The sequence below is a fragment of the Mus pahari genome, chromosome 13 (assembly GCF_900095145.1).
Source record: "Mus pahari chromosome 13, PAHARI_EIJ_v1.1, whole genome shotgun sequence".
In the NCBI taxonomy this organism is placed as follows: domain Eukaryota; kingdom Metazoa; phylum Chordata; class Mammalia; order Rodentia; family Muridae; genus Mus; species Mus pahari.
Window position 1 is genome coordinate 71,411,160 of NC_034602.1, and position 14,627 is coordinate 71,425,786.

At 38.8% G+C, this 14,627-nt stretch overlaps 1 protein-coding gene across 22 annotated transcripts in view; it reads left to right on the forward strand.

Annotated features, from left to right (window-relative positions):
- Adgrl3 (adhesion G protein-coupled receptor L3) overlaps positions 1–14,627 on the forward strand; it is a 777,100-nt gene that overhangs the window by 556,235 nt on the left and 206,238 nt on the right. The window lies entirely within an intron of this gene.

The following is a 14,627-nucleotide window of genomic DNA, read 5'->3' on the forward strand; positions in this document are numbered from 1 at the left end:
GGGCATACCGAGCTGTTGCCAGAGTAACTGTGGGGTGGAGTTTAGACAGAACACTAATAGACATAATAGAGGGCCTCCTGTCTGCTAGGCAAACCTCCTAATGCTTGGATATACCCCAGCCCCAAGGAATGTGTTTCTGGATAAAGGGAAAGAAATTCTTTACCTCTATGAGGAGTATCCAGTGCCGAATGACTGTTAGAACATGGAATTCAGTTGCATCTGCCCATGTTTTCTTGAGTGTGCATGCCTTCGGGGATACAGTGAAGGCATGGGCTGGAAACCATAAAGAAAGATGACTGAAATTTGGCTTCAGTTGTCCTTATTAAGAGCCAGAAGGGTTGACACAGGGTATATTTTGCAATCATTTATTTAATTAGCTGAGACTCCTAAGGGAAAATTTGATGAAATGGCAAATGCTCCAAGTCTGATTTAAATCTGTTTTTCTATGTATAACAGAATTTCATGATACGGAGACTTTTAAAAGGTACCAGTGAATAAATTGTGGGTAGTCAAATCTTTGAGGACTAAAAGCAGCCATTACAGAGAAATGTGAAAATAATTATATGCTTTAAAAATCTCACTCACGTGAAAGAGCAGGTAAATATTTGTGTTTGGCTTTTAAAAAATCTTATTTTGGGTAAATTTTTCTACTGGGGTATGTTCCCCTCATTTTCAATGGTGTACACATAAGTGTATAACCAAGTTGACACTTGTCCTTGTCTAATATGTAAATGATATGTATTTGATTTCTTTTTGTGCAACTAAAAGGGTTTCTTTAGAAGTTGTACATTCCAGACATTCTCCTTTGGTTCTTTCAGGGTTTCGATTTAGGGGCTGGCTGATTGAAAGGCCAGTCTGCTCTGTTTTCTTCTGCCCTTGAGTACAAACCCCAAAGACAACTGGGATGATGAAGCATTGACTCTACAGTATCGCTGTCCCCCAGCCCGCTCCCCACCCCCAAAGAGAACGCATCTGGGTAATCTCAGGTGCTTTAGCTTAAAAAAAAAAATCAACTATATTATCTAGGAAATAAAAAAATCTCATTAATGTATTGACTGTAGATGAATAAAGACCACTGGCTTCGTGAGGATCCCAAGGCTGGAGGGTGAATGCAGTTTGTGTTTTGTATGAAGCTGCATCATTTGCAGCTCTTAGTGGCAGGTGACTTTAGTGCACTGTTACTGAAGAGATGAGCTCAATGGAGCCGCCAGTCCTGAATGCGTGGAGCCTGTAGCTTTGGCGGGGGATGCTCATGCATGGATTGGAAATTGGAAACAGGTGTCCTGGCATTGGTTTTTTAAGGGCTGCTCTGAATAGCCGCCGAGAAGGAAATGTAGGTAAGAAAAGCTAAAGAACAGTTTGTAGTTAGTTCCCAGGGTTACATGCTCCTCTCTCCAGTCCAGAGACACTGATGGAAAAGCTAAGTAAAGAGCACCAGGAGATTAAATCTTTCAACCTGTCAGCATGGGCCAGAAAGCTGGAGGAGGACAACAGAGAAAGAGACTGGGTCGTTTTTTTTTTTTTTTTTTTTCATCCTGTGGAAGTTGGTTCATTTCCTTCACAGACACTTAATAATTAGATGTCTTGTCAAAGTATGCATGTGAATGTTTTGCTAGTCAACAGGGACGTAGCAGAAACAACTTAAAAAATATGTCTCCAATTGTTTCTCCTTTCTACTGCTGTATTTGAACCCTGTATTTTGAGGAGACCAATTAGCTGCTTCAAAGAAGGGTAATGTGACATTCCTGCTCCTGCTTCTCATTTCAGAGAATATGTGCTAGCCCAGAGCGTTATAAATAGAATTGGGAGTGCAGCTCATCGAGATTCCTGAGCGAAGGTGCTCTTGTGCATTCCCCTTCCTATTGGCTGGTTCCATTTGGTATAGGGCCCACTGGAGATCAGAAAGACTCTTCAGGGGCAAAATAGCACTCATGTTTGCATACTGGTTATGGCCTCCTCTCTCTCCCCTAGAGGAAAATAAGTTTGTTCTCCCCGCCTACTCCCCACCAATCCTACCCCCAAACCCCTCCCCCCCCCCCCCGCAGGTCTCTCTGTGTAATCCTGGCAGTCTGGTCCTGGAACTCTGTAGACCAGGCTAGCCTGGAACTCAGAGCTCCACCCACTTATCTGCATCCAGAGTACTGGGATTAAAAGCATTGAGCAGCTAAATGATCTTCATTTTTTTTTAAATGTATGTGACATGTTTTGTAATGTGCTGGCATAATGCAGCAGGAGGGGGTGCTTAAAGGGGTCCATGCTGAAGCATCCCCTCCGAACTCACAGGTACCAGTCATACCAGTCTAGTATAAAATGAATTTGGGGAATGGGAAGGGGGTGTGGGAAAGAGACAAAAAGATTGAGGAGAGAGAAAGAAGGAAAAAGGCCTGCAGGCTGGAAGCATGTGAACATGTGAAGAGAGAGAGAAAGGGGGAAAGGAGGAGGAGGAGAATGAGAGAAGAGAGAGAGAGAGAGAGAGAGAGAGAGAGAGAGAGAGAGAGAAGGAACACAGCAGCGAGCTGGGCTGGAAGGTCAGGGCTGGGGGCAGGGTACACCAGGTAGGACTGAGGGATGCTGGGAGAGAACCTGGAGGCCAGGTCTGTTTTGGTATGTGAAATATGCACCTCAGTCCCTTGCCACAAGGTCTGAAACCAAACAGATAGAAAGCCATATTTTTTATATTCAAAACCCAGAGATCCAGACTGAGCACAGAGGTGCGCTTCTTTATTTAATTCCTGCACAGGGGAGGCAGAAGCAGGCAGATTTCTGTGATCTTCCTCTGTACTGTAAGAAGTGAGACTCTAAAGACAGAGAAACAAAGGATAGATCAGGGCGATCCGATTGCAAAGGGCAAGGGTGGAATTCTGTCACTTCCTCTTGGATAACTTCCTGGTTGGGTTATCTATTGAGAAGAGAACAGATAAGAAACCCGAGCGTCCCCCTGGCGTTCCTTACCTGGGCAGGGATGACGAATCAAAGGCATTTTTGGACCTGCTCTTGAGGAGTGCCTGCCTTACCTGACCAGTTGTTCCCTTTCCCTGTTCTTGTCAGCGGTGTGGTGTGTGTTCTCGCTGTGTATGTTTTTGCTGTTGTTTAATGTGGGGTTTTCTTTTCTCTTTCTTTGTTTTGTTTCTGAGATAAGTAGCTAACTTACAGCCACAAACATTGTGCCAGTCAGATTGTTTTTTGGATTAACAGAAAAAGATTAAAAAAAAAAAAAAAAAAAAAAAAAAAAAAAGGGGTGGAGATGGGTAANGAAGAGAAGAGAAGAGAAGAGAAGAGAAGAGAAGAGAAGAGAAGAGAAGAGAAGAGAAGAGAAGAGAAGAGAAGAGAAGAGAAGAAGAGGGAGGCCAAACAGTCCTTTTATAGCAAGTGAGGCTTGTGCCTGCTGTTGCTAGGTAACTGTTGGGAAGAGCCCAAAGGAAAGGCCAACAAGTATGTATGATGTATGTGCACCCTATGAGACCTGAGGACTTAGGATCCTCTGGAAGTGCAGTTACAGGCAGTTGTAGGCTGCCTGATGTTGGTGCTGGGAACTGATCCCAACAAGAGCAGGAAGTGGTCTTTTGTGCTGAGCTGTCTCTCCTGCCCCTAAAATGATCCCTTCAACAAGCCATTGTGATTTTTGGACATCTATCAACAACTGTTAAATCTGACCTTCTCATGGTCTGCAAAAGTAGTAGTGGAACATTTCCTCCTACCTGCCCCGCTAAAAAGTGTACAGACTTCTAGAAATTCCCCGCTAAAAAGTGTACAGACTTCTAGAAATTATTTAGGTTTACCTTCACAGTCTCACCTAAGGGTGTGCCACTAATGGATTTAAGAACCTCTCCAGGACTCACTTCCAGAAGGTTCCAAGCACCTTCCAATCCTGTCATCTCCAGGACTATGTCATTCTAAACAGCACAAGTCAATCAAAAACAGCTCAACTGTTTCTGCAGAAAAAAAAAAAAAAAGCGGGGGGGGGGCGTGTTATATAGTTCCTACCAGTCAGCTATTAAGAAAGAATACACAAGGAAGACTATAAAGAGCAAAATTCTTTAAGTAAGTTAGCTTGTTTTTATTCAGTGTTAAGCTTTGATATGAAAGACCACAGTCGTGTATACAGTTTTAAATTGTTAAGTAAATATTTTAATTTATATTTTATTTTATCATGTATCCTGAGAGTCTGGGTTTATGTTCTCCAGCATATATAATGTCTGTTAGAATTATTTCTGGCATCCTTTGTTTTAATGATTATTTTGCTGTTTTGGAAATTTCCTGTATGGAGAAATGACTCAAACCTCCTTTCCTAATTTCTTTTTCTTTTAAATAAACAATTATTATTATCTCTTGGGTTCTATTTAATTAGTCCAGAATCTTGTGAAAATTTTGCAACAATTTCATTTATTCATGTCAAATTCACTTTTAACACCCTCCCTTATCTCCCTCCACCCCACTAAGCCTGCCTCTAACCAGCAAGTCCTCCTTCCATGTTCTGTTTTTTGTTTTATTACCTGCTGAGTTGAACCAAGGTTCAAGATACATGTAGGGGCATGTATGCAAAACTATGTCCAAAAGACAATGACTTCCCTTTCCCTAGTATCCAGCAAGCACTGTCAGCTCTCCAGGGAGAAGCAAGGCCACAAGCGCTCTCCCAGACCTGTGACTGAATGTGGAAGGGTCCAGTCTCATGCAGAAGGCCACAAGCGCTCTCCCAGACCCATGACTGAATGTGGAAGGGTCCAGTCTCATGCAGAAGGCCACAAGAGCTCTCCCAGACCCGTGACTGAATTTGGAAGGGTCCAGTCTCATGCAGACACTCTTCAAGAAACTTCTCTTAAGCTCTGGAACTAGAGTCCTCAAAGCGTAACTCATTCTTGCATCCTCAGTAACTGAGAGTCCCAGGAATCTTTGCTTGCAGTAGCATACCTCCAACCTTCCATGGGTTCTGTCTTCCCATATCCCTCACTCCCTGTTGTGTCTGTTCTTCTCTATAAAGACAAAAGTCATACCAGAATAATGACCCACACTACTCAAATACGATGGCATCACCTTAATCACTTTTGCAATAACCTCATTTCCAAATAATGTTCACTTCACAGGAAACCTTGCAAGGAGTTGGGACTTCAACACATCTTTTGTTCATATTTCAAACAGAAGTGCCACATTTTAAATTCCATATAAATTACCTGTTTTTTTAGTTTGGGTATTGAAGTGGTGGTTCTTAGTTCTCAATTAATAATTTTAGTATTATTGTAAGGAGGAATTAACCACATAGTCAGAGTTTCTAAAGGCTTAACTTATATCTTGTAACTAATCTTTGCTCTAAAGATCATTTTACACACAAGTGATACCAAAAATACAACAGTGAAGATTATGAAACAGCTAATGATGTCACGGGTGTCCAGATCATGACAGAAGCAATGGAGAAAATTCCAATTCTCCACTTCCAGCATTCTGTCCATAGTAATATATTCAATGAATGCTTTATGAAGCTCCCTTAGTAGTTCATAACTGAGCCAACCCTCATAAAGAGGGAGTATATACATCTTAACAACTTAGAAGCCATATGTACAGTAGCTGTGATAGCAATAACTAATTTTCTCCTAATGAAATGTCTCAGCCATGGTTGTAAAAGAATTACTGTCTTTAAATCGGTCTGGGTTTCCTTTTGCTTTATTTTCTCTTAAGTTCTATCGATCTTTTTCTCTATTTGAGGATGTTCTTTTCTCACAATAGCCTTCTTTGCAATGCCACCGCCTTTTATTAGAACCCTTATTACTATTTGTAAAGTCCCAGTCTGCTTATAAAGATACTCAAATTTCACTTTAAATCCAGTGATTTTTAGTAGCACATTACCAATGAAGGACTGCTCCCTTGGGCAACAGCGTCTTCCTTTACTTTCAATCTTCAATCTTCATTTAGCACTGAAAGTCTGACTCATTAGGAAGGATTCCTGGATGTTAGCATGTGATATCTCCTTTTTCTTGACTAAAATAATATTTTCTCTGTCGTGTGTGTGTGTGTGTGTGTGTGTGTGTGTGTGTGTGTGTGTGTGTGTGTATGTGTGTGTTTACGTGTGTGGTAGGAGGTGACTTAAAACTGAATTCCCTTTCTCACACCAAACACAATTAAGCCTGTTTTTACTCATTTTATAAGACTCTACCATATCTTGTTCTCTGTGCTGTACTTTTGTGGAGACTCTAGTTTGAGAAGCATGGGAGTTTGAGACAGGGTTCTACTATGCAGTCAGTCTGTACTGCAACCCATATTTCTCTCCTTCAGCCTCCTAAGTGCTGGGATTAGATGAGTTGTTTATATTCATTTTATATAAAAGTTAAGTGTGGAATTTCTAAAACAGTTATGAGTCTTTTCATTCTAGTGTCTGTTCTTCATTGTCTTTAGGGAAGATTTCCAACTTTCACAAATATTATACTCCCTTAATATCGAAACATCAGGTGAGATTTCACTTTAAACAAGCAAAAAGAAATACAACCCACATACCCAAACACATTGGTTTATTCCTGTCTTGAGGACTGCTTAAAATATTTTCAAATTCTAATAAGCATGAGTGGATGTGTTCCAGGCATACATGCAATACATGCAAACAAAATGCTATTGCAGATCACATTGACTTAAAGAATATTTGCCTAAATTACGATACAATTTAGATATTCTCGGGGAGATTTTTGAAAAAAAAATTAAGACAATTTTTCTATTGTATGTTACTTTCTTAGCTCTATCCATTGCTTACCCCCAAATGTTCTTCCCTCCTATGACACGTGCTGTGTCGTATGTGCTCATGGGCATCTTGATGCAAACAACAGCAAGATGGCTTCCTTTAGCTCAGACTTTGACCATGCGCCTACCACATCACCCACTATGCTTCAACACATGCCATAGACCAAAAAAATATGCTGAAGCCGTGTGCCTATCGTCTGCCGTCTGCCGTCAGCCTCCCAGTGGTTCTGAGGTAGTACTGATGTTCGTTCAATTATACAAGTAGACATCAGATCTTAGACAAATGAAATGACAGGGTCTCTTCTCCCAGCTTTGGATGGTATTACTCATTACCTAAATACCAAGCAAATGACAGAAAATAGAATAGGTTCCGGGATCATTATTTATCTTCTCATGTCATTCTTACTGAAAAAAAAAAAATTTAACTCACAACTAAGTGGTTGATTCTAAAGTGTTTTAGGTCCCATGTCTCATTTTGTCCTAGAGCAGAGAGCTCAAAGCTGTGAAGGAACATTTTACTGAAAATGACAGCATAAAGACACAGGCTCCCTACTCCTAGGGATCTCTAGACAGCATTTTCTTGCCCACATTTGAGGTAAAATTGACACTCTGTTTGGTCAGGGGATTTCTTCTTTGTAACCCTGGTAAAGATCTTCTCTGTTATATACAATGGGAAGTAAAGTAGAAATGTAAACATGAAGGGAAAATCTAAAATTGTATCCATATGCTGCATAGGTAGTCCCACCTGCCAAGCAACAAAGCAGAGAGAAAGAGAGAGAGAGAGAGAGAGAGAGAGAGAGAGAGAGAGAGAGAGAGAGAAACCATAGGCAAAAATAAGTAATGAGTCACCATCAAAAAACTACTACTGCTGAAAATTTAATCCCCAAATAGAAATCTCCTTCCTAGTGGAATTACTTTTCTGAAATAAAAAACCACACTCCTAATAATGAAAATGAATAAAAACATGAACCAAAAGACATTTTTAATCATTCAACAGCTGAAATGGGAATTGAATGCCTCCCATCTATTACTTTAGAACAGGTGTGATTTCACCTACTTCATCTGTTTTATATCACATATTTTAATATCCGTGTATGTTATCTATTTTTTTTAACATAATGATTTATCGGCATGGCAGGAAAGAAATCTGAAGAGTTTCAGAATCATTCTGGGTTAGCTCAGGTATAAGGCACAGAAAGAGGTTTATTTAGTTGACGATCATTCACCAGGTATCTGTAGCATTAATATTGAAATTGTGTTTGTCATTTATATTTAGTGCCTATTATTAAGAAACAGACTCAGCGGAAATTTTGTCAAGAATATGACTTTAGATTTATGGTTGCTGAAGCTACCTTTAAAGGTGATTTTGTCTTGGAAATAAGTAAACTGCCCTCTTTGAGGAAATATGGAATTGGTTTTCTGGTGTTGGCAGGATGCAGGGAGTGAAAGGGGTTTCATTTTTTTCATCTCAAGAGGCATTGCTAGACAATAGAAATTATTTCAGGATATTTTATGTATTCCTTGACACCTGCATGCATTTATACAATGTATCTGGTTAGTGCTCACCCTCAGACAACAACCCCTTCCACCTTCCTATCAAAGATCTGTATGCCACATACACAGAAGAAAAAAGGTTAGATTCGCATAGTTTTTAATTTCTGTGAAGATGATTATGTAGTAGTAAATGTGTTTGAAGAAAAGAAATCCCACAGCTAAAATATAGAGTCACTGCATAGCTTCCCCCGCCCCCAAGACAACACAACATTTTTGTCTCAAAGTTTAAATAGTACTCCTTTACCAGGATGGAAATGAGAAAATTATTTTGTTTACTAGTTAGAGTTATTCTAAAAAAATAGTAATAAAGTATAGTTTCTAACTAAACTTTGGTTAGCTAGCATTGATATTGCATTAGTATATATATGTAACTATTAAGCAAACACGAGGATTTGGAATGCATTTATTTAGTTGGTTTAGTAATAAAATTAAATTTGGAAAAATGTAAACTCTCAAATACCTAAAAATTACCTGTAATTTTTGCCCTCAGAAAAAATTTTGATGTCATATACGTGTGTGCGTGCACTTAAATACATACAAACATATAGGAGTTTAAGGATGTGTGTTGAGATAGGCTCTTATGTGCCTAGGGTGATCTTCAGTTTAATATGTATTTGAACATTACCTTGAGTTTCTGATCCTTCTGGCTCCACCTCCGAGGTGCTGGGGCTTCAGGTGTGTATCACAACACACAGTCACGCGCGCTCCTGGGATCTAAACCAGGATGTCACATAGTGCTATGGCAGCACTCTATGAACTGAGCAACATCTGTAGCCCAGTTAAATTTATTATTAAAATTTAATTTTTTTTGGTAATATGTAAGTACCATTTTATTATCAGGAGCTATTGATAAAGAAGAAAGAAATGTTGGTAGCATTGTTATCTTCCGTTCAACGGTTCATCTGACTTGGGATTCCAATCTGGGCTCTCCAGGACAAGATTAACTAGCCCTACCTTTTCTGTTTGCCTCAAGAAATTAATAGTTTTTTACAAACATTAAGTCATAGGTAACATATGTAAGCTAATATGCATAAAAGCCTTTCACCTGACAGGCCTGGATTTCATCACAATTTAGTATGCCAAGGATTATCAGAGGAGCAGGCTCTGGAAATGTATTTTAGAGGTTCTTAGGCTGCGGCTTTTTCAGTGGTTAAGAGGAGAAAACATTTGCATTGTTAGCAAGTATCTCAGAAAAAGTAGATAATCACGTCCCATTTATTCCTCTGGTCCTGCCTCAGCACCATTTTTACTGATATTTCATATTCAATGATATTTATTAAGCACGTATATATCCACTAGTATTATATGTGTGTTTTAAATTACTGCACTTTTATATCCTTATAATGTCATTCAGCAGGCAGCATTTCTTCTATTTCACAGTAACTGAAACTTCATCAAAATTATGATGTCAACTAGTGAATTAATGGAAATGCTTCATCGTAAAATCCTTAACATTTATTTCCTACTTTATAGTGTTTCACGTGGTTGCTAAAAGATCATCGAAAATAAAGAGAAAGTCCTAAAAGAGTCTGAACCAGCGTCTGCTGTACACATGGTGTATAATATTAACTAATAAATTAATTTCTCTAATGAGAATGTCACAACGCTTTATGCAATTGAATTTAATTTATAAGATTTATCTGCTCTTATTATTTATTCTACAAATGAAATAAAATACATTAGTGAGTAATGCCTGATATTGTTATTCTTGTTGCTGTTTAGGCATGGGCTTGTTCTGTAGTCCAGGTTGGCCCACAACTCACAGCACTCACTTGCCTCAGTCTCCAGAATGCTGGAATTACAGGCGTGTGCTGCCATACTCGGCTTACTTTGTATTGTTTATCCAGTTCTGGTCTCCAATGCTAGTGACCTAATGTACGGAGCTAGTTAGGCTTGCCCCAAGGCTATCATGACAATTAAAATCATGGGCCCCATATGGTAGTTTGGTACTAGCAAAGCGTTCGCAAATGCATAGACAAAGGTAGAGGCAGATCTAATTTATTACAAAATTAAATATACAAATTTAAATTTATAATTTTTATTTTTTCAGTTTTAATGTCATAAAACTTGTTTTGTTATTTTTTATTAGATATTTTCTTTATTTACATTTCAAATGTTATCCCCTTTACTGGTTTCCCCTCTGAAAACCCCTATCCCCTCCCCCCATCCCCTGCTCACCAACTCACCTACTCCCAATTTCTGGTCCTGACATCCAGTCTTCACAGGCTATTAATAACACTGTCACACTAAAAGAAATGATGCTTTAGAGCCTTCCTCTGTGAAGAGCAAAGGATCTTAGTCAGCGTGATGCTGTGAGGAGACACCATGCCCTCGGTAACTCTTATAAAGGATAACATTTAATTGGGGTTGGCTTACAGGTTCAGAGGTGCAGTCCATTATCATTATGGCAGGAAGCATGGCAGCGTCCAGGCAGGAATGGCACTGGAGGAGCTGACAGTTTACCTCTAGGTGGAGTGTCTCAAAGCCTACCCCCACAGTGATACACTTCCCTACTTTGCTCCAAAGGCCATACCTACTCTAACAAGGCCTCACCTCCTAATAGCCTCACTCCCTTGTTATTCAAACCACCTCAGACACTAAGAAAACAACGTTTGGAATTAAGAGCTCTTTAGAAACTAAACATGTCCTTGATATGTATTGGTGTTTGTCTACACTGAATTTCCATGGTGTTTGTGTGTGTGTGTGTGTGTGTGTGTGTGTGTGTGTGTGATGTTTTTTAACACTACTGTGACATCAGTTATGCATTCTTCTTAGCAACAACCACTTTCCATTTATTATAATGCTGGCACTGATTCACAGAATTCATGCAAGCTCTAAGTCTTTGTTTCACAAGACCACTGTCTATTTAGACATCAAAAATTAAGCAGATGAATCCTAGACTTTTGCCCAAACAAGTACAAAATTGAGGGCTCTCACAGTTTCTTCCCCCTGGAATAATTTGATAAAATGGCTTATGGATTCGGCAAAGATGACCAAGTAACTTAGGGCACCAGCACCGCTCAATTCTGAAGAATATACAGCACTTCTAAGCTTACTCTCTGGACACCAGCCTTGACCCTCCCAAAGTACCCAGCTATCTGAAAACTCCTCTTCCACAAAAGCTTTTCCCAGATATCCAGCTCCCCTCAATTCATTCCATGTGTTTGGGGGGTAGAATTAAATGTTCTTCTCTCTCTTCCTTTGTGTAGGTTTTTAGGTAGCCATACTATATCCTGAAACTATTAGAGACCCTGTCCTGAGTTAGCCCATTAGCACAAACTCAGGTATACCTAAGAGGTGATGTGACAAAGAGCAAAGGCCACTTCTTAGCTCTCCAAAGTCGTGAGTGTTTCCTGAGGTCTGTGCTGCAAGGCAGGAGTTGGTGTCTGTCTGTTTGTTTGTTTGTTTGTTTTGCATAGCAGTTTCTGTGAGCATGGATGCTGCGATCTGTCCTTTGGAATATCATCAGTCAGCTTTTGGTGTGTTACTTTTCATCATTCTCCATTTACTTTATGTTCTAACCTTTCTCACTTTGGGCAGGAAAATCAAGCACAGTGTCTAAAATGACTAGGAAAATGGTGCATTTTTCTACCTACACAGTATCGCTATTACTAAATTACATTGAGGAACATCCCTTTCTCTAAAAAGAAAAACAAAACAAAACAAAACAAAAAAACCAAGTATGTGTCCTGAACTCCCTGTCTACAATATTACCCGATGACCACCTACTGAAGCAGGTTCTCATATACAGTACGCGATTTGCATTCCTTAAGTTGATGTTTTCATATAATTCTTAATATTTGAGATTCATTCTTACATTCCTTGTTCCTCATTTGAAATCTCCAAGGAATGGTTCAGTCTATAAAGCTCTTGCCAGGGGAGATCCGGGTGTGGGAAGGACGGTGATTCCTATGCATGATGTGCATTCACATCGTTGTGTTTCTAGAGTCTGTACTGTGGAAACCCATCACTTAAAAAGTATCTCCATCTCTTTTAGTAGTTATCAATGTAGATACATAACTATGATCACTCCAGATTGTTATTAGTGGGCTTCCTGATCTTATATTGAACTCCATGACCAAAAACAATTTGAGGAAGAAAGGGTTTATTTGACTTAAACTACCCAGTCACACTTATATCATAGAGGGAAGTTAGAGCAGAAACTCAAGCTAAAACTGAAGCAGAAACAATGCAAGAATACTTTTTACTGCTTTCTCTCCCTTTGGCTTGCTTGGCTAGGTTTTGTGTAAAGCCTAGGGCTATGTACCTTGGGAACCAGATGCACACAGAAGGCTGGGCACTCCCATATCAGTCACCAGACAAGGCAATTCCCCCTAGACATGCCCATGGGACATGTCTTCCATTCTTCATTGAGGTTCTGTCTTCCCAGGTGACGTGAGTTTTTATCAAGTTGATAATAAAAATGACAAGTACACAGGTGTCATGTAGTTTATGGTCTATGAAATCCTCGTTCCTTGCTTGTGTATAAGTCAAAAAACATCTGGGTTGCTAAGTTTATGTGAAGTTGACATAAGCTAGAATCATTGAGGAAGAGGAATGAGCAACTTAAAAAAAAAAAAAAAAGATGCTGAAACTTTGCCTGTAGGTAAACTAGTGGGGTGTTTTTTGTTTGTTTCTTTTGTTTTGTTTCTATTAGTGAAATTGATGTTAGAGAGCCCAGTCCATTGTGGATGGTACTACCACTCAGAAGGTGGTCCAGAGTTGTATAAGAAAGCAGGCTAAGCAAGCCTTGGGAAAGCAAGCTAATAAGTGGCCTCTGTGAAGTGGCTAATAAGTGGCTAGTCCATGGCCTCTCTGAAGGCTCTTGCCTTCAGGTTACTAACTTGTGTTCCTGCTCTGATTTCTCTAGTTAGTGAACTACAACATGTACGAAGAAATAAGTTCTTTCCTCCCTAAGTTGCTACTGTCCAGGCTGTTTTATGATAGCAATAGATACCCTAAGATGTCATCACAGAATTTATTGCTTCTTTATTGGTAGAAGAGTATCTGTATGTGAATATGTTCCTTTTCATGTTCATCGAAAGAACTGCAAAAATTATAATGAAAGCTATTCAGAGACTTGACTGGATAATGTCATCTTGTCAAAATAGAAGCCAAGGTAAAACTAAAACAAACCATCTGCAACCAATTCTTATTTTCTTCTGTGATTCCTCAAATCAGAGAAAGCAGGCTCCTTGGAGACATGATTGGCTCCAGGTCCAGAGCTGGAGGAATACAGAATGAGGAATAAAATGAGAGAATCTTATGGGACTAGAACGTAATGCCAAGTGATTGGACACTAAGTGGTGAAGACCGCGAGACAATCACAGCCAATCCAAATAAGTTCCATGGTCAAAGAGGAAATTCTTTGGGAAATGAAATAAATAATGTAGTAATGAGTTATAGCCTATAATACAATATAATATAAAGATCCGTGAATCCATACTGATGAATATGGATAAATGCTTAGATATTGTATAGTCAGGAATTATAAGTGTTTTGTACAGCAACTAGCTAATCAATGAGATAAGGTTTCATTTCCACCCTTTTAATGAAAACTGTACTTGGCATCGTGCCTTCAACAAATATAATATGAAAAGTCAAGACCCTACCTTTGTGCTTATCTTACTTCAAGTTTCAAATTCACAAGTTCAGTACAATTTACCTTTCATTTTAAAAGTAATAATAATAATAATAATAATAATAATAGCATATCAAACATGCTTTGAGAGACAAACTAGAAAACATCAATATCTCTTAAGTTGTTAAAAAAAAAAAAGTAAGGCAAAATAAAGAAAACCAAATAAAAATCATAGGTGAGGCATGAGGCAACACCAAAGGGATGTGACAATTGAACATATTGTCACCTCCTAGGTTATATTGAGAGGAGAAGGGAACTGGGAGAGAGAATGAAACACCTATAAATAAATTGTGGAATTCAGGCAATATTTGTTATTAGTGGTGTACTAGTGGAGATAAATACGCCATCGTAATGATGTAAGATGCTATGGCAAACATCTGTAATTATCTTTACACCTTCTATGTAATCAACTAGGAACCAGAATTTTTTCTTACTGTAAAAAGAAAAGTTAATTAAAAACAAAGAGAAATAAATAAATACCCAGACTAGGAGTCTAATATTCATAGAGTTGACTTAACTTATTTGCTATAGGATACTTCCAGGGAACAGCCAAATTTAGAAAAAAAAAAAAAAAGTACACTTGAAGAATAAAGACAGTTTTTTGTTCCTTGTTGTTTCTTTTCTTTTCTTTTCTTTTCTTTTCTTTTCTTTTCTTTTCTTTTCTTTCTTTCTTTCTTTCTTTCTTTCTTTCTTTCTTTCTTTCTTTCTTTCT